Here is a 22,908-nt window from a genome sequence, read left to right as displayed (position 1 = left end):
AAGAACATTACACACGGCGCTCAAAAATCTGTCAAAATGTTTTAGTACGACTCTGAAGCCGCACCGCTTGATGGATTGTCCATTACCGTAGTCAGAGGTACAATTATTACTATGGTGTGTGTATAAGGACCGCAAAATGGCACCCATTAGCAGACATATAATCTGGCGTTTTGTTTCACAATATTATGCAAAACCAACTTTTCTTACCTTCTGGTACCTGCTGATGTGTATTTGAGATCTGAATAAGTCCTAAAAATTTGCGCACATCAGCCACTGTAGTCTGTGCCGACACCATGGTCGATAAGCTTCTTCTTTTTCACTATCTTCTTGTTATGGGACATTCACCCTCTGCTGTTGCCATTTCTAATATAAAGTAGTGTAAAGTTCTAACTTATATCTCGCTATGGAAGCGCTAAAAAGTACCGGTGTAGTGAGTTTACATTATTCACCTACGGAACTTTAGTTATTAGAGAGTTAAGGTCGGACGGTTTTCCACTAGTGAGCCACGGATGAGAAGATGCTGCTCCGTTATTGATTGAAGTAAAGTCTGAATGTCATTAAAACAGTTAGCTCCATCTTTTGACATTTCTTCCACTCCCGTCCTTGCACGCTACACCGCTACAACAAAGATGACGGGGAGAAGACGCAGTCGGAGGTGAGCCACGTAAATAAGACCGCCCACAAAACGGCGCATCCTGAAGCGACTGTCAGAAAGCGGCTTGAAGATGATCTGTAAAACATAATCCATGCAACATTTTGACCAAAGAACCACCATTACATGTCCTCTTTTGCGTGGCTGTCCGGGTGGAGTTTCTTAAATGCCTCAAATGTCCGGCATTTTGAGTCAGGGTTGCGTGTATTTTCAATGTACGTTCAGGGTTAAGAAGGGGTTAAAAGCAAAACAAATTGTGAAGGTGTGCGCATGCAGCAGCATTGGTGAGGTAGGGGCAGAGACAGAGAGAGTGAGAGAGTTATGATAAACGCGCATGCGTCACCAGGCTCTGCTTTTCATCGATAGATTTATCAGATTCAATTTTTTATTATCTATAGCAGGAGTGTCAAAAGTGTGCCCCGGAGGCCATTTGCGGCCCACAGCTAATGTTTTAAAGGCCCACGGCACATTCTAAAAATACTATTAAAATAAAACATAACAAAAGTGAAATAAAAAAACTTAAAGGTGAAATGTAATTTAGAAAAAGTTGCAATGTTAAATAAAAAAACAAAGCTGTTTTTTTTCTTTCAAACTGTCATTGCTCAAAACATAATATTGAATCAAAATCAATGTTATTATGAATTATTGACCTATCCAAGGTTCCAATTACTTCACATCAAATATTCCACTAAGAAAACATTTTTTGGTGGAAGATTTTGCATATTTTGTGTGTTTGCCATTAAAAACATAGTTTTGTTTGACAAAAAAGGGCGGAAAACAAACAAACAAAAAAACAACATAAAAAAACTATCAAACATTTTGAAATGAGGGATAGATCTGAAGTTGATGTAGACTCCAGAGATTTAAGCGTTAAATATAAAATGTATGTATGCCCTGGCACACCATTATCATCATTTCATGACCCAAGCAAAACACTTTTTACACTTTTATACTGAAATAAATACACCTACAACTTATTAAATAAAATCATAGAAAAAACTACCAGCAGTGGTAAAGTTTAGATCCATGAAGGAAAGAAGAAAGTGAATGAATGTTTATAACTGAATACATTTACATATGTACACAATTTTTTTTATTTTTTTTTTATGGATTAAGTAGCGTTTATACAACCTTTTTCCAAAAAACAATATACAATGTGAGATATAACAGGATAATGCATACGTTTATAATTAGTTTTCAAAACGCTTACAAAAAAGTGGGACCCCAAAAATTTACTGTGGGACCCCATTTTGAAAATTCCTAGCGCCAACACTGCTGTCAACAGAGGAGAAAAAATGCTTTAGTTAAATAAATATATTATTTATAAAGCAAGTTTGAGTATCATTGACACATTTTCACCTAGTCCCGGCCTCGGCGTGCTGCCCGCCTTGGCACGCATATATGTGTCCTCTTTTTTGGGATTTCACAATATGGTCAGCCTAAGCAACATTTGCTGTAAAACAGCTTTTGTATCATTAAGTGATGGCACATGCCGGGAAATGACGGCGGAAAGGGTCCAGTGTAAGTGTGCTGCATGAACAGAAGAAGTATGAGTGTTGTTCACCGCCTAATCCCAACAGCGTCACACGTGTGCAGGTGATCGTGTCATGTGCACACCTGTCTGTGTGGAATCATAATCCGTCTCCACTGCAATGGAGCTTGCTCAGCCGTGTGTCGCAGCTCCGAGGCCTATGACGAGCAGTCTGTCTTGCACGCTTGGGTCCACACTCTCACTCCCTGACATGTGCCGCTGCTTGCTAATCCCCCAACTGACGCCTCTGCGGACAACAGAACAATAAATGACCAGTGGGGTGACAGCTGGGTGTCCTTGTATCAAAAGGGGATCTTCTCCTAAGATGGTTTTATATACTGTACATAATAGACAGGGTATGATGAGCTGTTGCATAGGTTAGTAGATTATTTTCAAGCATACCACCGACCTTTTGAAGTGTACTGTTGCTGCATGGAAATTAATTGTTTCTTCGATTAAGACCAGATAAAAAGAGAATGTGGATACTATTGTAATTGTGGCTGAGCCGATTATACAACAAAGTGATTTATTTGTTGTTAAAAAAAAACAAAAAAACGAGAAAAAGCACTGTACGTCCATGCTTCTAAACCGCCGACTTGGCATCTGTATCCTGGTATGACCATATTTGGTCATAATGGTCTACCACGAATGATGAGACTAATCTAATACAATAGAATCTATTATGGTTATACTGCACATACACGTTTGGTTTGAGGAGGTTTATCCCTAAATTATCATGTATTAGACCACAGCTATCAAACTCAAGGACACATGATTTTGTATGGACCGCAAAAGCCTAGAAAGGATGTGTGTCAAGAAAATACTTCATTTCTTTTTTTTAACAAATACATTTTATCTTTTAATTTTGACAGAAAAAAATGATTTTTTTTTTTTTTTACTTTAATATTATCTGATCATGCCAAATATTATATTACTATGTACTTTTTGCAAAAATAAATAGATAAATATCAGATTGTCATCGTTACTTAGCATTTCAAAACAAGTTAGACATCAACTCAAATCTAATAATCAAATGCATCGGCAATTGTGTAATTATATCATGAGGTTTACTCATTTATATTAGCTCTGTCAAATGATGTTTTTTTTTTCTAAATCAGAGGCATCATACTTGAATTTTGTTTAATCATGATTAATCACAGGTTATTACCGCATGCATAATTGTAATCAATTTGACTGCAATGTGGCACTCAATTAAAACCAGTTTGACACCCCTGTATTAGACTGTACATCACCGGGTATATTTGTTTAAGACAGTAAATATAATATAAGGTTATAATCTATAAAATAGTAAATACAAATATAAGTGTATAATCTATAAAATAGCGTGTACTATTAGTGGGTGTGTTGCGTGCGATTTACTAAGACTTTGTGCAATTGTAAAGTGGTACAGACCGCCATATTTAAATGAGGATTTTGCGTGTACTATACCACGGAGACACTCTCATTTACTGCACACTCATGGTATCATGCTCCTACCTGTGGCGTTTTGCTATGTTTTGAAACATGCAGGAGACATTTATCACTTTTTATGGGCATTTTAGCAGTAGGCGTGCAGTGTATCTACACTGACCCCATTGGAGAGAGGCTGCACTTACTCCACTCGAGACGCAAAAAAAAAATGCACACTTAAAGAAGTTTTTTTCATATTAAAATAATATACAGTCCAAGCCAAAAGTTTGGACACACCTTCACATTCAATGTGTTTTCTTTATTTTCATGACTATTTACATTGTAGATTGTCACTGAAGGCATCAAAACTATGAACGAACACATGTGGAGTTATGTACTTAACAAAAAAAGGTGAAATAACTGAAAACATGTTTTATATTCTAGTTTCTTCAAAATAGCCACCCTTTGCGCTGATTACTGCTTTGCACACTCTTGGCATTCTCTCGATGAGCTTCAAGAGGTGGTCACCTGAAATGGTTTTCACTTCACAGGTGTCATAGTTTTGATGCCTTCAGTGACAATCTACAAGGTAAATAGTCATGAAAATAAAGAAAACGCATTGAAATGAGAAGGTGTGTCCAAACTTTTGGCCTGTACTATGTATTCTAGGTGAAAACAACGGACGTCATTAAAAAAAAGTACTAAAGGACACCAAAACGGATACATTGAATTCATTTTATTTAGCCCCTTTAGTCCTCTAGCAGCTATACAATTATAAAATGATGTTGCTGAATAGATGATATGTCTAATATTTTTTTTTCCGATGAGTTAATTAATTAATGGATGAGTTACCGGCCAGATAAAAAATAAAAGAACTAGTAATGATATCAAAAAATTTTAAATTAACATTTGACAATTTAGCTGTGTTGTAAATGTATTTTTTGTAGGACTAATACTTCCTAAGTTCCTTCGGAAAAAAAACTGCCGGTCTTTCGTTGCGTCGGACCTGCATCCGCCCAGATACATCCATGTTAGTAGTGCAATCCAAGATAATTTCTTGATACTGTCTGCTATTTAACATCAGCATAGCCATTAGAGACCTAATATTTGTGCCAATATTCTGGCAAAACACTGTTGCTTTGGTCCACTGGCGCCTCCAAAATCAACCAAAACTGTAAGTTGTTATGTGGGGCTTTAATATAACTTATTAAGCATGTCTAAAACAAACAGTGACTACAGTGCAGATGGAAAAGCCAGCCTTTGTATTTCCTAATTCCAACAACTGTTTAATCAGTGATGTTTGGTAATGAGTCGATTGATCGAACGTAAATGAGAGTATAACATAACATACTCCCTAACTGACTGTAGTCTAATATCTGTGATATTTATACAGGCAATTGATTTCCTCACCCTGATTATTATTATATGTATGGCAGATGGTGGGCCGGTCGGTGGTAATCCCAGATGCCCATTGGCCTGACCCTTTGCACTCCACCCCTCCCCACAAACCTTCGCAAACCGGCTGAGCTGCCCAGCCAAAGAGCTGCTTTAAACTGGTGAGTAATGGCTGTGTCAGCAGTCAGTAGATGAGCCAGAGGGTAAAGGGGAGGAGAGGGGAGGCAGGTGGATGGGTATTAACGCACCATTGAAGCCGAGTGGGCGCTCATTATTAAGAACGTGTGGAAAACACTGCAGCTGCTATAAACTATATACTGTAGAACAAGGGTGTCCAAATATTTTGACGTGGGCTAAACAAATTTGGTCGAGGGTCGAAAGTCAAATGCATGTAAAGTAACTATATATACACACACATATACATATATATATATATATATATATATATATATATATATATATATATATATATATATATATATATATATATATATTTATACATATATATGTGCATATTACATTAATATAGTGGATGTATAATTATATGTATAATTTTATATTAAGAGTATGTGAAAGTTCGACTTCTACCTTGTTTACTTCCGTGACGACCTCCTTAAAGTTTTGTAATCAATCAGAAATATCAAGCACCTAAAATGTGCCCAACATGGATAAGTGTGGAGAGTGTTTTGCATGTTTCCCATCATGCTTTGTAATGGATTTAAATGGGTGTCATTTAGAATTTTTTTATGCTGCATGGGCGTTTTTTATTTATTATTATTATTAGCCTTTATTTAACCAGGTAAAATCCCATTGAGATCAAAGATCTCTTTTCCAAGGGAGACCTGGCCAAGAGGGCAGCAGCAAGGTTACATTAAAAACAGTAAACAAATACATAAAACATCACATTTATAACATTAAAACTTGCTCACATGACACATGTGCATACAGACAAGGTAGACTGTAGTCCTTTCACAGAAGCTTTAAACTCATTCAACGTAACTAGGGTTTGAAGTTTAATGTTCGATTGTAGGTTATTCCAAGCCTTCGGTGCTGAAAACCTAAATGCTTTCTTGCCCAGTTCAGTTCTTACTTTGGGGATGACAAATTGCAGAACATTCATTGAACGAAGATTGTGACTTCCTTGTTTCTTTGTTAAAAGACAAGACAGATAAGATGGAGTGATACCCAGAATGGTTTTGTAGATGAAAACATACCAATGATTGAGGCGTCGAGCACATAAAGATGTCCAGTTAACCATTGAGTATAACACACAATGGTGAGTAAGTTGGTGATGAATCTCAGTGCCCCGTGGTACACACTATCCAGCTTGAGGAGACAACCAGCAGTAGCATTCATGTAAAACACATCTCCATAGTCAATAACAGGTAAAAAGGTTGTTTCCACCAATTTCTGCTTCACAGTAAAAGAAAAGCAAGACTTGTTTCTATAATAAAATCCCAGTAAAAGTTTCAGTTTTTTTACAACATACTGAATGTGCTCCTTAAAACTCAAGTGGTCATCAATTAAATTTTATAATGTCCACAAAGTCCAGTGAGCAGGTTGTGTCATGTGTGACCATGTCTGTTGACAGTTTGTGTTGGTTGGATTTTTCTTATTTTATTTTTTTTGCACAATGACTATGGAAGGTTGTTTGCATTGGGTCCTTTGCTGCGCATACAGACCATAATTACAGGTCATTGACCTTAATTAGTCACATAGTCCGATAGATGCCGACATAAGGGGGGGGGCGCATAATAAATGAAAATAACATAACATAACAACATAACATAATAGCAGAATCATAATTATTAGAATGAATGCAATCTCCCTGTTGCTAAAATTCCTTATTAAACTCATAACATCTCGCAGGCCAAATTGAAGATGTCGGCGGGCCGCACTTGGCCCACGAGCCGTAATTTGGACACCCCTGCAGTCGGACCTCAATTCACGAACAATGTGTGGCGCATTATGAAGCGTAAAATACGACAATGGAGACCCCGGACTGTTGAACAACTTAAGCTGTACATCAAGCAAGAATTGGAAATAATTCCACCTGAAAAGCTTCAAAAATGTGTCTCCTCAGTTCCCAAACGCTTACTGAGTGCTGTTAAAAGGAAAGGCCATGTAACACAGTGTTAAAAATGCCCCAGTGACAACTTTTTTGCAATGTGTTGCTGCCATTAAATTCTAAGTTAATGATTATTTGCAAAAATAAAATTAAGTTTCTCAGTTGGAACATTAAATATCTTGTCTTTGCAGTCTATTCAATTGAATATAAGTTGAAAAGGATTTGCAAATCATTGTATTCTGTTTTTATTTACGTGCCAACTTCACTGGTTTTGGGTTTTGTAATACATTCTTTAAACATTTTTAGCACTGTTGTTTCCTAACGATGTGTAAGTGAAACAAAATTGAACTAACTGACGTTTGTATATTTTGAATACATCAAACTCTGATCAGCTCATTCCTAAATGTTTTTGTTTACCTTCCTCTAGATAAGAACTATTGAAAGACAGAAGTACAATACAACGCTCCCTAAAGTGCTCCCATCTGTCGAAAAAATGTGTCATGGCTTCCATAAATGTAACAATGGTCATTTCAGTTACCTCATTGGCTATAATCTTCTTGCTTCCTCTGCATTTTCACGGGGGCCCAACTATAATCTAATCTAAAATCATGGCTGCTAATCCGCCGCAGCAACAGCGGCAGCAGTGGTTGGCGGTAAATTAGGCCTTTGAGTGATAGCCATCTGCCGGACGCGCGTTTAATTAGTTTGTTTTACTCATTTAATACCAAAACGCTACACTGATTTAGATAGGTGTGATGGATTTGAACACAATCACGCTAATCAACGTGTGTTTGCTCGCATCTTTTCTTTAAACTACATCGCTTAATGTACTATTTACAAACCTGTGTATGAATAATACATTTTTATTTTAATGGAGGACAGATCACAGCTAGATTTTGCATGGAAGAAAATGAAGCAAATGTTCTGTTATAGTTTTAGCTTCATTGTATATGTCATCGACCAATGAAAACATGTTGTATTGCATATGAATGCATGACTCATTTTGATCAGCATGTTCCTACAAAATAAGATTAAACAAAAAAAATAAAACTGATGTAGCTAAACGTATAAGGTCCGTGTACATTCCGTTCATTCTATTTGAAATTCTTGAATGCAAATCAAAAAACACATTTCGGACCATTTTTTCCATTTTCATTTCTGAAACAAAAGTTGGACAACTATGTAATGACACTTTTTTAAAACAACAATAGGACTCCTGCTGAACAAAGATGTTACCTGTGTGCTAAAAACATGCTAAACGCAAAGAAAAAGCTAAAATACAGCTTCCAGTTCAATTTGTCATCACACAGATAACCACGCATTTTTGCATTTTGGATTAACATTTTCTTCGATTTTTGTGTTTATCTGGAAAAATGTAAATCCCTAAAAGGAAAACAGCACAAAATCCAATTGTATGGCAAATTTTAATGAAAACCAACCCCCTTTTTGTTTGTTTTAAAATCGAAAAACGGCCCTAATTTAATTTTTTGATTTTGCGTTTCAGAATTGGAAATAGAAAGATCGGAAGGTACATGGACCGTATAAGTCAGGGCTGAAGCTTTTTTTTTGTTTGTTTTATTTAGCATATTCTACATGTTTGGCCTAAGTTGTAAATTACCTCTTATTTATGTCTTACATGTATCACAGTGCGGTATTTGTCTTATTTTCTATTATTATATTGTGGCGATCAATAAAGACATTCACCGAGCGGGACTTCCATTTCCGGGTTAAGATGGATAGATAGATAGATAGATAGATAGATAGATAGATAGATAGATAGATAGATAGATAGATAGATAGTACTTTATTGATTCCTTCAGGAGAGTTCCGTCAGGAAAGGGTGACAATGCTAACAACACAGCGGCTAATCATGACGCAATCTTCACTACGACAAAGAAGTTGACCAACTTTTGGCAGAGCAACTTTTTGATACACTTCATTTTTAACTCCTGCTTCAATAATATATATTCTAGGTGAAAACAACGAACGTCATAAAAAAATATATACTAATGGCCACTAAAACGGATAAATTGAATTCATTTTATTCAGCCCCTTTAGTCCTCTAGCAGCTATAAAATCATAAAATAATGTTGCTGAATGGATGATATGTCTAATTATCATTTGCAAGTATGACACTAAGTTGCAATTACAGTTGCAGGTCCACGACTCGAAATGGTAGTTATGGTGTGTTTGTTTTGTTGCGGCCTAAAAAGTGTCAATACTGTAAGTATTGTACCTGTTACACACCAGCTGTTTGACTGTAATGTGCACTTTAGTTGTGGTTTGGAAGTGTTGAAATCGCCATGTAAAATTGCATATGCTAATCAGTATCATGTCAATAGCAAAGCCAATGTATTTTAGCAGCAAGCTGGCGCACTTACGTGTGTGCTTTTTGAGTACATTTCTTTGTTGGCATTGAAAATTGCAACATTACATACAGTAGAGGTAGTTTATCTGAGTCCGCTCTTAGTGCTGCTGGAGTGATCCCCAAGTGCTGAAGTGCGAAAAGTTGGCTGAGTTGGTGTTACGCGCAACCCAAGTACTGTTAGATTTTATGTGAATCGGTCGGTGTTAAAAAAGTACAGGATTTAGTAACCGTCCCTAACTGTAATACATATACGACCTAAATAAGACTTCATTCAAGACTTGATACAGGCCAAAATATGCATAATCTTAAAAATAATCTGTGTGATGGAAGAAGCACAATGTGGCGAGGGATGACGTCGGTACCATGAAAAAGATGTCATCCTTGCAAAGGTAACAGACATACTTGGAAGTCATAATCCTACTCTTTACCAACACTTGACATTCAAAGGGATAATCTAAATCGATTTAAGATGATTCGCGTTTGAACTGCTTAGAGGATTTTGCCGCACTGCTGTCCTATCAAAACACGTGCGCACATTCATGATCAATTGTTTTACTTACTCGCATGAACTGAACTTAACCTTCTTTTAAAGTCCAATGCTCAGAAGTCAACAATTGGAGATAAACTAAATGTTTCGAGAGTTAAACTAAACTTGATGACCCAACCAAACTTTAGATCAATGAGAATTTAAATTATAACTAATAATTCAGTGTTTTTTTTGTACATTACACATTTTGATGAATTTAATTCAGGAGTGTCCAAACCTTTTGACTTGGGGGTAGCAACTTGGTCGAGGGCCAACAGCATGTAAACTAACTAACTAACTATATATATATATATATATATATATATATATATATATATATATATATATATATATATATATATATGTATATATATATATATATATATGTATATATATATTTATATATATATATTATATATGTATGTATATTAATACACATGCCTATATATATATATATGTGAACATATTAATATATAATAGATATATATGTGAACATATTATTATATATAAGATATATCATTAATAATTAATACAACTGGATATTAAGAGTATGTGAAAGTTCGACTTCTACCTTGTTTACTTCCGTGACAACCTCCTTCCAGTTTTGTAATCAATCAGAAATATCAAGCAGCTAAAATGCGCCAAACATGGATAAATGTGGAGAGTGTTTTGCATTTTTCCCATCAGCTTTGTAAAGGATTTAATCAGATTTTTTTAATGTTGAACAGACATTTTTTTTTTTTATAATGTCCACATAGTTCAGTGACCGTGTCTGTTGACATTTTGTGTTGGTTGGATATTTTTTATATTTATGTATTTATTTTGTACCAGGTCGTACAAGTAAATGCTGCGCTTGATCTCTACTCAGAGCATAACTGAACGGAAAAACTCACGTTGTCCACTAGATGGCGACAAAAAGTAGCATGAAAATTGTCAGACTTTTAAAATCTCATGCAAGATTCCTAAACTCATGACGTCTCGCGGGCCAATCTGAGGACCTCGGTGGACCGCGGGCCTTGGTTTGGACACCTCTGGTTTAAAACAAAAAATAAAAAGTCTAGTGCCTCCTTAATCCAACAGATGCACACTCTGCCAGTCATTTGTTTACTGCAAGCTTTCATGTAGGACAATATATAAAAAACTAAAACAATAGCAGCAGTTTTGAGGATGGCCTAAACAAACCGCAGGGCACTGAGCTGCGTCAAGAGGCTCAGCTAAGGTCCAATCTGACGATTATCTCTTCTGGCCGTTCTGCTGATGGCAGCACGACGTCGCTTTAGGAAGCAGCTGTTTACTGTCAGAGATCTAGGTCAGGACACGGGGAGAGTTGCTTGTACCGGGCAGGCCTGCTTGTACCGTCAGCGAGGCCTCCGGTTCTATTGTAAGCTGCTTGATGGTCGGTGGGGCCCTGAGCTAGGAACTAAGTCATGGAACATTACCATCATTTCTGCTATTAAACTGTCAAGATGTTTAATTGGTCAGCATCAGGGACATAGCCCGCACACATACGACTCCAAAAAGGCCTTCACCCCATGCTAAACCGAAGATTGCATGAAAGTGAACGCGTGTAAACATCTTAATTATAGTTACAACTTTGTATAGATCTTTTTAACAGTGGTTGTTGTATTCTGCTGACCCCAAGAGACCCCACTAATTCATTAAAATATGCTCATGATGCCATAAGTTAAATGATGGGGACACATTTGTTACTGGATTCTTTCTAGTACGCTTCTGCGTAAGTAATATGCAACTGTAATAATTTGATACTTCTTTATATTGACAAACGCGCTGTTTTAGACAGAAGTAGTGCTCAATTAAGGACATTTTGTTACGCTTTTCTAGCTTGTGAGCTATTGTGTGCTTAGCTGTTGTGTAGTTGCTAGCTCTTAGTAGCCTATAGCCCAGGGGTTCCCAAACATTTTGCCTCCCACCAAAAATAAAGTCGAAGGGCCGTGGGCCAAACAGTGATTTTAAGGGTGAAACACAAAAAATGTTAATACTGTAGCAAAGTTCCTTTAATTAGCGCAAATATATTGAATATATTGTACATACAAATTCACATATGCTCACATACATACATAGGTACCTGCGCTCCCACATACATACACAAATACAGTACATATTTACATACTTAAAGTTTGTACATCTACATGCACATTCAATATACAAACATACACATTAACATACTGTACATATACACTCACTGTACAAACACATGTACACATTCTGTACATATACATTCACTGTACAAACACATATACACATTCTGTACATATACAAGTACATATGCATACGTACACTCATGCACATAATTACGTTTCATCAAACATATATTAACGTTGTTGCCCTAGGGCAGTGTTTTTCAACCACTGTGCCGTGGCACACTAGTGTGCCGTGAGACACAGTCTGGTGTGCCGTGGGAGATGATCAAATTTCACCTATTTGGGTTAAAAATATTTTTTGCAAACCAGTAATTATAGTCTGCAAATTATGTGTCGTTGTTGAGTGTCGGTGCTGTCTAGAGCTCGGCGGAGTGACCGTGTAATACTCTTCCATATCAGTAGGTGGCAGCCGGTAGCTAATTGCTTTGTAGATGTCGGAAACAGCGGGAGGCAGCGTGCAGGTAAAAAGGTGTCTAATGCTTACACCAAAAATAAACAAAAGGTGAGTGCCCCTAAGAAAAGGCATTGAAGCTTAGGGAAAGCTATGCAGAACGAAACTAAAACTGAACTGGCTACAAAGTAAACAAAAACTGAATGCTGGACGACAGCAAAGACTTACAGCGTGTGGAGCAGATGGCGTCCACAAAGTACATCCGTACACGACATGACAATCAACACCAAAATAGGAGCGCAAGACAAGAACTAAAACACCACACACAGGAAAACACCCAAAAACTCAAAATAATTCACCGCGGGATGTGACAGGTCGTGACAGTACACCTACTTTGAGACAAGTGCTATAGTGATGCATGCTTGGTTATGGTTATGGTTTGAATTCATATCCGACAATTGGACAACTTTTTACTGTCAACTGAGTTTCGTTTTTTAACAATTTCTGCTGGTGGTGTGCCTCCGCATTTTTTCAACACTAAAAATGTGCCTTGGCTCAAAAAAGGTTGAAAAACACTGCCCTAGGGTAAACTGGGTATAACACATGGCACACAGGCAAAGCTTAACCTATTGCTACTATAACAATCTACAAGGTTAATGTAGGTTGCTTCTCTTTCTCCCCCTCCATTTTTCTGCATTCTTTCGTATCTCAAGTTATCACTACGTATATGTATTGTTGCATTCGAACAACTGTATTGTTGATAATAAAGGTAAAGTATTGCTATTGTTCATTATCAATAGCGCTATTTCTATTGGTATTTGTATTGATCCATCTGTAGTGTAATAATGCTCATTGTCATTTCTGTATTTTTTATTTTCGCTAACTGCTTATTTGCTATTACTTTTACCATCATATTTGTACATGTTGTATTTTCTGATGTTGCTCTATTGTTGTTGTTGTTGTTGTTGTTGTTTTTGTCTCTCTGTCTAATCCCCCTCTTGTCCCCACAATTTCCCCCTCTGTCTTCCTTTTTTCTCTTTCTGTCCCCTCCTGCTCCGGCCCGGCTGCACCAAATGATAATATAAATACATTTAATAAAGTCAAATACAAATAAGGCAACAAGAGAAGTATCCTACACTTCTCTTTTGTAAAGTAAATCTGATGGGCATCTACATCAACTATATGATTTGCCTGAGAAGCTGGACAGGACAAAAAATAAATAAATAAATAAAATAATAAGAATAATTAGCGCAAATAACAATGATCGTTGTGTCCTAATACAACTTTTTTAAAGTCCGATTTAATACCGATATTGGAGCCTTGAGTATTGGCCGATACCGATATTGATCCGAAAAAAACTTGATAAAGTTAAATTACTAAGAGAACAATAGTAAGTATGAAATAATAATGGATTTATGCTGTTTTTAAATTGAAGTGGGGTGGCATTTTTTTTTTTTTTTTTGTCAACACATGAGTGCCAGAATAATTAATTGACTGAAGTGCATGACACAGTACGTTGAATGATGCCCACATGTTTGTTAGTGGATTCATTCGAATACGCTTCTGCCTTGGATACTGTCAAAAACCAAAATGAGAATGAAGTAAATAAATGTGTTGTATTAGATGTGTTATCAATTAACTTAATGTACAATTTATTGAACTATTTAATCATTTATTCCAATACTGTACTTAATCAATTACCTCAAAAATATTTCATAATGACATCATTTATTTTAAAATGTTATTATTACTCATACTGACTGGTATACACAAGCTATGGAGATGATGTCAGTAGAAAAAAACGGCATTTAGTTTAGATAATAATGACTCATATATTGGAATATGGGATCCATTATTCAAATTTGTTTTAATTATTAAATGAACCTAAAATATGACTTTTTTTTTATCTTTGTGGAAAATATTGGACACAATGTGTTGTCAAGCTTATGAGATGTGATGCAAGTGTAAGCCACTGTGACACTGTTGTTCATTTTTTAAATGTTTTTATTGTATTTTTTATAAATGGCTGTGATGATAAGGTAAATGAGGGATTTCTAATGTTGGAATGCTTATTAATATTGATATTGTTGTGGATATTATTCATTTTTGTTTGAATACTTTTGGATTGTTTTATGTCATGTTTGTGTGTCTTCTCAATTGCTCTGTTGATTGCTATTCTGAATGTTGCTGGGCCGGGTTTGGTTTTGGAATTGGAATTGTATTATTGTTGTAATATTGTGTATTATTTTGTTGGGACTGATTAATAAAAATAAAAAAATTATTTAAATTTTTTTTTTTTTTTAAATGTTATTATTTAATGATTCAATTAATTAGCTGGTTATTTAATTAATTGGCTATTTATTTTTTCCATGACAATGTGTGGCAGCTTCATGAATTTATGTTATGTGTCAAACTCACGCATCAAAGTCAGTGGGCGGGGCTAACACAAATTGCTTTTGTCTGAAGCCTGGGACTTTGGAAACAAGGCTGCAGCTATCGAGTGGTTTAGTGATCGAGTTTTGATTAGTTTGATCTATTATTTGAATATTTGGATAAAACACATTTCATAGCCTCAATACAGAAAATCGTTGAAATAAGCAAATACCTTAGTGTTTTCCCTAATAAATGCACATCAACTTAAAAATTGTCCATATAACAAGCATGTATTGATTAAAAAAAAGAAAAAAATATCTCTACTGTTTGCAGGTCTCATGAAATAATTAATTAATCATGAAATAATTAAATACAAATTGTAAAATATATAATTAAATTGTGAAATAATTATTTGAATTTAAATAATTAGGTAAATAATGTATAACATGTTGAAATAATTATATATAATTTTTACAATAAATTAATGACACATTTGATATCACACTTTAATTTATTTAATTCAAATGTCAATTAATTATTGACCCATTTAAGTATTAAATATGAGTAAAATAAAGATTAATTTATTAATTTAATTGTGTCCCACTTGACCCTTAAAACATGCATCTAAGTAGATTTAGCTTCGATTCAAATAGTATAACAATTGTTTCACACATATCAAAAAAATATTCACCAAATATGGCTCCTTATCCAATAAACTGATCATTAACTGATCAATAGTTAACTCATTTGAGTCCATAGATTGTCTGTTCATGTCAACATCCACTGAGCTGATTGATGTGTAAGATGAAGATCTGCTGTCAGACACACCTGACAAACATAAGAGGCTCAGTTTCCACAGTCAGATCCCAAAGGAAGATTTATCATAGAGTTATATAACACACACACATACGCGTAGACGCAAACACACACACACACACACACACACACACACACACACACACACACACACACACACACACACACACACACACACACACACACACACACACACACACACACACACACAAGACAGCTGATGGAAGGATGCGACCACAATGCTGCAGTCAGCACTGGTCAGATCAGATTTAACAGCCCTTCATCTCCACACACACACACACACACACACACACACACACACACACACACACACACACACACACACACACACACACACACACACACACACACACACACACACACACACACACACACACACACACACACACACACTCATCCTTGAGTTCCCTCCATGATCCATGGCAACACTCCTGTGGTTGGAGTATGTTGCTTGAAAAGTAAAGGAAAGATTAATGTTTGTCTTTTTTGATGTTATTGGTCTAGCAGAGTCCTCCACGTCACTTGCGGCACACTACAAGTCACTTCTCAGCGCTTCAGCGTTTGTGCCTTTTCTGTGTTTTTTCAACTTTTGTCAATTTTAATAACTCAAGCGTGGAAAGAAGGAAGGAAAATACTATATATATATACTGTATATATATATATATATATATATATATATATATATATATATATATATATATTAGAGATGCGCGGATAGGCAATTATTTCATCCGCAACCGCATCAGAAAGTCGTCAACCATCCGCAATCCACCCGATCTAACATTTGATCAGAACCGCATCCGCCCGCACCCGCCCGTTGTTATATATCTAATATAGACGATGCAAGGCATTAGTGAGGTTATAAAGCTTTTGCCTGTTAAAGAAAGGAGACTGATCCAATGCAGCACAGACATTCGCGTGCCACGCTGTCACGACCCAGACGCACACCAGTGCGCAATCATATGGGAGCCGCGCTGAGCGCGCCTCCAAGCGCGTCTCGCTGCCGGCGACGGCCGGGTATATGGGCCCGACGCGCAAGCGCCATCCATTTTCAGGGCTAGTTGATTCGGCAGGTGGGTTGTTACACACTCCTTAGCGGGTTCCAACTTCCATGGCCACCGTCCTAGCTGCTGTCTATATCAACCAGGGAGAGCCCCACCCCTTTCGTGAGCGCACTGCGCGCGGAGTGACCCCTGTTACGCGCCCCCGGCAACAGGGGTGGCGGGCAGGTAAGCTGCGCGGGCGGAGCGCGCGGAGTGACCCCTGTTACGAGCCCCCGGCCACGGGGGTGGCGGGCAGGTAAGCTGCTTACCTGCTGCGTGTGACGCCGGCCGCGGCGAAGGCGGACGAGGCGGGGCGTCGGTGCGGTGGGCGCGGTGGTGACCCTGGACGTGCGTCGGGCCCTTCTCGCGGATCGCCTCAGCTACGGCTCCCGGTGGGGCCCTCTCGGGGGAAGGGGCCTCGGTCCCGGACCCCGGCGAGGCGTCCCTTCTCCGCTCAGTAAAAGTGTCCATCTCTTTTTTTTTTTTCTTCTGTTGTGGCATATGCTGCAGGTGCCTGCTCGTTTTTCGTATGTGGGTAACAACATTTAACTATGTATATATATTTCCGAATTGGTTTAACTGCCACCCGCCTGAATCTATTTAAAATCTAATTTTTTTTTATTTCAACCACCCGACCCGACCTGACCCGCGGATAAAATCTAATTTTTTTTAATTTCATCCGCCCGATCCGCGGATAATCCGCGGACTCCGCGGTTGTGCCCGCAAACCGCGCATCTCTAATATATATATATATATATATATATATATATATATATATATATATATATATATATATATATATATATATATATACAGTATATATATATAAATAATTGTATTCAATGTTTAAATGTCTCGATCAGTGGTTTTCAAACTCTTTTCACCAAATACAACCTCAGAAAACACTTGGCTCTCCAAGTACCACCATATTGACCAACATCAAAATACAGTAGCATAGTAGGTCTAATTATTCAATAAAAACAAGGCAGAGATTTTATTTAACAGGTATATTTAATACTTTGGCCTCTGTAACATTACACACAGTTTTAACAGTAACACTGTGAATATTAAATTAAGTGATTCTTTAGCATACCACTAGATGGAGCCCGCGTACCACTAGTGGTACCCGTACCACAGTTTGAAAATCACTGGTCTAGATAACTTCGGGTGTATCTATCGATAAAAAGTAAAATAAAAAATGTTTTTTGTTTATGCCCTTTTTGTCAAAGAAAATCATGTTTATATTTGATGTTTAGTAATTGGATCCTTGAATCGATCAATAATTGGTAACAACATTGATTTTGATTCATTAGTATATTCTAACAATGAAAACTTAAAAAGAAAAAACTGCCTGCAGCTTTATAGAATCAACATTGCATTTTTTTCTTGTTAGACTTAGAGAAACTTTATTGATCCACAAGGGAAATTGTTCCACACAGTATCTCAGTTACAAAGGATGGAAAATGTAATGCAGGTATAACATAGACTGAAAATGTACCATAGAAGCAATATAAAATATAATAATAATAATAATGGATTAGATTTTATATCGCGCTTCTCTATTGTTAGATACTCAAAGCGCTCACAGAGAAGTGGGAACCCATCATTCATTCACACCTGGTGGTGGTAAACTACATTTGTAGCCACAGCTGCCCTAGGGTAGTAGACTGACGGAAGCGAGGCTGCTAGTTTCCGCTTATGGCCTCTCCGACCACCACCTATCATTCATTCATCATTCATTCACCAGTGTGAGCGGCACCGGTGGCAAGGGTGAAGTGTCCTGCCCAAGGACACAACGGCAGCGATTTTGGATGTCAAGAGGCGGGTAGCGAACCTGCAACCCTCAGGTTTCTGGCACGGCCGCTTTACCCACTACGCCAGGGGTCGGCAACCCACGGCTCTAGAGCCGCATGCGGCTCTTTAGCGCCGCCCTAGTGGCTTTCTGGAGTTTTTTCAAAAATGTATGAAAAATGGAAAAAGTTGAGGGGAAAAAAATATATTTTTTGTTTTAATATGGTTTCTGTAGGAGGACAAACATGACACAAACCTCCCTAATTGTTATAAAGCACACTGTTTATATTAAACATGTTTCACTGATTCGAGTATTTGGCGAGCGCCGTTTTGTCCTACTAATTTTTGCAGTCCTTGAACTCACCTTAGTTTGTTTACATGTATATCTTTCTGCGACTTTCTAGGACGTGTTTTATGCCACTTCTTTTTCTGTCTCATGTTGTCCACCAAACTTTTAATGTTGTGCATGAGTCCACAAAGGTGAGTTTTGTTGATGTTATTGACTTGTGTGGAGTGCTAATCAGACATATTTGGTCACTGCATGACTGCGAGCTAATCGATGCTAACATGCTATTTAGGCTAGCTATATGTACATATTGCATAATTATGCCTCATTTGTAGCTATATTTGAGCTCATTTAGTTTCCTTTAAGTCATATTAATTCAATTTATATCTCATGACACACTATCTGTATGTAATATGGCTTTTAATTTTTTGCGGCTCCAGACAGGTTTGTTTTTGTATTTTTGGTCCAATAAGGCTCTTTCAACATTTTGGGTTGCCGACCCCTGCACTACGCCATACCGCCCCAAACATAAAACATATGTTTTATTACATATAACATATATGTAATATTTACATATTATATATGCCGTATATAATATATACTGATATATTAGATTACATTTTTATATAATATATACAATATCTAACAAATCCCAATTACCATGTACAATGTTACATTCCACCTGTTTTTTCAAAAGTAGTATTTTTCGAATGTTACGGGGGCGCGCCCCCGACCGCACTTTGGACACCCCGGCCGTAGATCCCCTCCCTACCTCATTAGACGTCTTCTCAAAGTCCATTATGAATCATTCATCATTACATAACTCAGCTCATAATCATCCTTTGAATCCTAATATTAGACTGCTCCCCTGCTAATCTATTTGTCTTGCCATAATCTATGGCCTGCTCGTGTAAGCACGTCCTCACCTCCAACTCTGTCTGCTGCTGCCACCGTCTTGTCCATTGTTGACGTATGGACTGTGTGTCGGTCCCTCTGCAGGCTGGACAGGTTCAAGTCCTGCCCACACAATAAGCAATAATGTCAAGTAGATTCATATTGTATTATTAGGTCATTATTAGTGTACCCATTGGTGTTGTGTAAATGACACAAGACCAATGGATAAACTTTTTAACTGCATTGTAAACATCAAGTCATAGATGGCAGTGAATTTTCTACAACTCAACCAGGACAAAACAGAGGTTTTAGTTATAGGCCCTGAAGACCAGAAGGAGAAACATTTACCAAAATTACAAGATTTTAAACCAACACAGTCTATAAGAAGTCTGGGTGTGGTTTTGACTCAGAGCTGACTTTTATGATTAAAAAAAAGGATTTTAAGTGCGCCTTATAGTCCGGAAAATACGGCAAAACACTTGTACGCACGCACAACACTTAAAACCTTCAGTATATCAGTATGTGGAAATCAATTATGGAATGGATTAAGCAAAGAATGCACGAATATGATCCAATTCAAGAAACTCTTCAAACTTAAAGTGTTTACAAAGTACAAAGAAGAAGAACCATGATAAACATTCTGAATTTATTCCATCCATCCATTCATTTTCTAGATACTCTTATTTATCTCACCATAGGAAATACAACTTACTTCACTAATTATTTTATTTTTTATTTTTAATGTTATCACTTATGGAGTGTATTGTTAATAAACTGAGAACAGGAAGCGAACAAAAGTGTTAGCAACTGCTATTTAAAGGAAAAGGGGTAGGATTAAATAAGCTCTGCTTCTTCCTACTCCTTTTCAAACATGTTGAATAAAGAAACTGGAAATTGTGATGTGTCATGTTGTATGCATGCGTGTCCAAAATAAACTCAAAACTCAAACTCACTTGCCTGTGTATGAAAAGTGCCATATAAATAAAGTTTAATTTGATTTTTAAATAACAGAGTTTATTTTGATAAATAATGAAGTAGTTCTATGATCATTAATGAGATCCTGTGCCAAGGATATTAAAAGGCAAGGCTGGTAAATATTAAGAAAATGAATGCTGCATAATTCATGACTCCAGAGAATATATTCTGATGTCGGTATAAGTGGCATTTCACATTTTAATCTAGTTAACTCAAATTTTGGCACCGCTTTAACTGCAGTGTATTGTTATTGCTGTGGTAAATACTTAGTTTTTCCTCTGACATTATCATATCTGCACAGTATTAGAATGGCCAAAGTGTGGTCTGGCTTGCAGCTCTTTTTTTTTTTCATCCATCCATCCATTTTCTACCGCTTGTCCCTTTCAGGGTCGCGGGGGGTGCTGGAGCCTATCTCAGCTGCATTCGGGCGGAAGGCGGGGTACACCCCGGACAAGTGTAGAAATTCAATGAATTAGTAGTCAATTACGTACATATACCGTCTGATTGGATAGTACGCTAACTTGCTTGGGACTTTGTCTTGTGTTGCTGAGTTTTGTTGTGTTCTGTGCAGCGCTCTTATTTTTAGTTTCAACTTTCTGTGTACTCATGTGCACTTTCCAACTTCACTGGCTTTTTTTGGTATATTAAATAACATCTTTACCTGCATTTCGCATGTTGTTCTCTGCGTCTTGGGGTCACGCTCCAAGTAACACTTCCCGCTTTGTGACGGGAATGATTTACAAACTCCACAGGTGGTGTTTTTTTTAAGGATTTGTGACATCGTCTTTGAAACACCCGAGAATATCATATACAGTGCATCCGGAAAGTATTCACAGTGCTTTACGTTTTCCACATTTTGTTATGAATGCAATACATCCTGGATGAAAACAATGCTTCCTATCCAACCTGATGAAGCTCGAGAGATGCTGCAAAGAGGAATGGGCCAAACTGCCCAAAGATAGGTGTGCCAAGCTTGTGGCATCGTATTAAAAAATACTTGAAGCTGTAATTTCTGCCAAAGGTGCATCAACAAAGTATTGAGCAAATGCTGTGACTACTCATTTTTTAGTTTTAATACATTTGCAAAAATTATAAAAATTAAAACTTTTCGCTTTGTCGTTAAGGGGAATTGTGTGTTGAATTTTGAGGACCAAAATGTATTTATTTAATTTCAGAAAAAAAGCTGTAAAATAACAAAATGTGGCAAAAGTGAAGCACTGTGAATATTTTCCAAATGCTGTAAAAACTGCAAAAAAAATCATGCATTGTTTTTATTTTTTATGTTTTGTCATTCAATGCTTAAATCTCTAGATTAACTTCAAGTTAACTTCAACCCTGTTTTTTGACCCTGTTTTTCAACACAACACAAGGGGTGTTCGGGTCTGTGGGACCCATTTTCATTTTTTATTAAAAGAAAAATGATACAATTAATTAATTTTTCAAACTGAGACTCCTTGACTTTGGCTCATTTTCTGTCAAGAACATATTTAATGACCACACACCATACACCCCCCCACACATTTCTATTACATATAAGATGGCCGGGTCCACTGGACCCGGGGCTAATAGAAGTGTGGAAATTGAAGTTCTGTGTACCACACACACACACACACACACACACACACACGCACACACACACACACACACACACACACACACACACACACACACACACACACACACACACACACACACACACACACACACAGCAGGCCTAGACAGGAGGAGGACAGAGTGTAGGTACACAGAACATCAGAGGGTCAAATGTGTGAGAAAATGAGAGCAGACAGTGTTGACAAACAATGTTGCAAACTTGTGTGGGAACCGCAGGTGCAGAAACACAAAAGAAGAATCCCTGTGCAGAGAAATTTTCCGTGCAACGTTCATATTGTTGTTACTCAGCCAGCGTTTGGTCTGATGGACCCGTTGCATCTGAACAGATGTTTATTGGGATAATAATCTGTTCAGTATTTTCAACATAAAAGTGTTTGATTGTGAGGCATTAATAGCCACAAAACGCAACGGGTCCATTAGACCCACAAACGCTGGCTGAGTAACAACAATATGAACATTACACAAGGGTTAAATAGCAAAACCACAAAAGATGCAATATTTTCCCCAAAAAGATTTTCAAAGTGGAATATTTGGTGTGAAGTATTTGGTGCCTTAAACTTGTCAATAATTCATAACAACAAGGATTTGTATT

At 37.1% G+C, this 22,908-nt stretch overlaps 1 protein-coding gene across 3 annotated transcripts in view; it reads right to left on the bottom strand.

Moving 5' to 3' along the window:
• Window positions 1-19,818, bottom strand: part of dhodh (dihydroorotate dehydrogenase) — a 63,923-nt gene extending 44,105 nt beyond the window's left edge. For 2 of the 3 annotated variants that reach the window (XM_061974787.2, XM_061974789.2), the window contains exon 1: window positions 19,760-19,818. The gene's annotated coding sequence lies outside the window, so the exon portion shown is untranslated. Of the gene's footprint in view, window positions 1-2,269; window positions 2,383-19,759 lie in introns of those variants that run through there. The other variant, XM_061974788.1, reaches the window with a different exon arrangement.
• Between the last annotated feature and the right edge of the window lie 3,090 nt (window positions 19,819-22,908).

Source organism: Nerophis lumbriciformis, linkage group LG15, assembly GCF_033978685.3.
Source record: "Nerophis lumbriciformis linkage group LG15, RoL_Nlum_v2.1, whole genome shotgun sequence".
Taxonomy (NCBI): Eukaryota; Metazoa; Chordata; class Actinopteri; order Syngnathiformes; family Syngnathidae; genus Nerophis; species Nerophis lumbriciformis.
This window is presented reverse-complemented; position numbering and strand designations above follow the sequence as displayed.